Source organism: Cupressus sempervirens, chromosome 8 (assembly GCF_028749045.1).
Source record: "Cupressus sempervirens isolate cs-2001-9-10 chromosome 8, ASM2874904v1, whole genome shotgun sequence".
Classification (NCBI taxonomy): domain Eukaryota; kingdom Viridiplantae; phylum Streptophyta; class Pinopsida; order Cupressales; family Cupressaceae; genus Cupressus; species Cupressus sempervirens.
The window spans coordinates 240,218,868-240,221,366 of record NC_143125.1 but is presented as its reverse complement, the minus strand read 5'-3'; positions in this window follow the sequence as shown (position 1 = coordinate 240,221,366).

Here is a 2,499-nt window from a genome sequence, read left to right as displayed (position 1 = left end):
TCAATCAGTTTTGCTAGCCTAATTATTATATCATCATTCTCTTCCAGCTCCAATTGATGAACCAGTTTAAGAGAGGGGAACTCCAATGAAATAGTAAGCCTAGCTTCCCATCCATATACCAACATAAAAGATGAGTTACCAATTTCTCTCTTGGGTGTAATTCTATTAGCCCAAAAGGAAGTTTTTAACTTGGCATGCCAACACCTTTGGTTATCTTCAATTTTACTCTTTATCCTAATGAGGTTTTTATTATAGGACTCAGCCAAACCATTCCCTTAGGGATAGTAATTTGAGGAAATGTTCAAATAGATTCCATGCCCTAGAGCCCAAGAGAAGATATGAGTTCCAACAAAAGATTTGGCATTATCTAATATGATATTTGATAGAACACTAAATCTAGTCACAATTCGATCAAGGAATTCAACCATTGAAGCTTATGTTGCATCATTCAAATCCACTACCTCTATCCATCTTGTGAAATAATTGGTTGCTTACAAAATCCATTTATGGCCAAAACTAGAGGGTAGATTTATTGGACCAATAAAATCCAAAACCCATTGAGAAAAGGGTTGCTCAACTTGAATAGGGTAGAGAGGAAGGGAAACCAATCTTTGCTTTCCTAAGAAGAATGCACATTTTTCACATTTCCTCACCCACTTATGATAGGCATTGAATAGGGTTGGCCAATAATAACCAACCCTCATGATCTTTACTATAGTGATCCTAGCTAAGAAAGGACCACTAGTAAGGCCATCATGGAACTCCTTCAATAACCTACTTGCTTGATCAGTCTGTATACATCTCAATAGGACTCCATTAGAACCCTTTCTAAACAATAATCCATACACCAAGACATAAGGCATAGACTATAACCTAAATTGTCTTCTCTTGGCTCTATCCATGCCTTAGGGAAATCTTCCTTCCATCAAGAAGGTAGTCATATCACGTAACCCATCATTATGATTTCCATTCCCTACTAGTTTCTCACCTTGTATTAAGAGAGAAACCTCTTTAGGTGTCTCAAATGAAGAGGTCATTTGTTCACACAATCCCCTACCTCTTACAATCTTTGTGATCTTAATTTATCGACACCATATTCCATGACTCTAGTAATCTATCCAGCTCTTTTTTCAATGGTATCCTTACTTAGGAGGAACTCCTTCCCACTTGCATGTGGAGCCAAGAGTTGAACCTTGTTATGGTACCAAAGATATCTGAACCTTTTAAGAGTTCTTATAACAACAAGGACTTTCTTCTCTACATAACTATATATGCCCCCATAATCTTTAAGAGATTCAAAAAAGAAAGCAATGGGCTGCTCCAAATTCTCATCATTCAACTATTTTAGAACAACTAATATACTTAACTCTCCTCCAAGAGAGTAGAGGGTTAACTCTCTATCAAAGTTGAGGTTGACAAGAGTGGGAGATGATGCAATTAATTTCTTGATCTCCTCAAAACTGGCCTTCCCTTCCTTAGTCAAGGTGAATATCAGGTTCTTCTTCAATATTATTGTGAGAGGCTTCACCATGGAAGAAAGATTAAGGATGAACCTCCTTATGGAGTTGATCCTACCAAGAAAGCTTTGCAATCCTTTTTTATGGCTAGAAAGTGGGAGAGAGAGAATTGCTTCTACTCTCTTTGGATCTATTGTTAGCCCATCTCTTAATACAATATGTCTTAGGATATTTCTCGGATCAATGGAAAATACACACTTCTTGGGATTCAAAGACACACCATATTCTCTACATTTGATGAATACCTATCTCAAATGATCAAAGTGATCTGCTACATTCTTTGAAAAGATAGTTATGTCATCAATATATACCAGCATGAAATTCTCTAACACACCCTTGAAAATCATTCCCATTGCCTTTTGAAATGTACCACCTAAATTGGTTAGTCCAAATGACATTTCACAATAGGAATAAGTACCCAATTTGGTAGTGAAGGTTATCTTATATTGGCCTAACACTTGGACTAACACATGACTATAGCATAAAAACCATATAAGAAAGAAAATCTTTCAAAACCACTAATCTTGGATAGAATTTGTTTTGTAAAAGGGAGGGGATGGTGATCTTTAAGAGAATCCTTATTAAGGTCCATATAGTCTACCCATAGTCTAATTTCTCCATTCTTCTTCCTAACAGGAATGGGGTTAGCTACCCATGAGGAGTACTTGATAGTGAAAATAATGTTAGCCTCTATGAGCTTAGATAGTTCTTTCCTTATTATCAATCTTAGAGTTAATTGTCCTTTTTTTTTGTCTAATAGGATTTGCATCATGGTTTGAATCTATAGTATACTAAAATAAGCTCAGGTCAAACCCCTTTAAGTCTTCATATGTCCAAGCAATAACATCACTAAATTCTTGATGTAATTTAATGAAAACTTCTTGTTTATTCTTGGTGCATACCTTTTCCAAATTGAGAATCTTTCCATCTACAATGATGATAGGTGTGTGGTCATCTCTTCCTATAGTCAAGTTTTAAACTT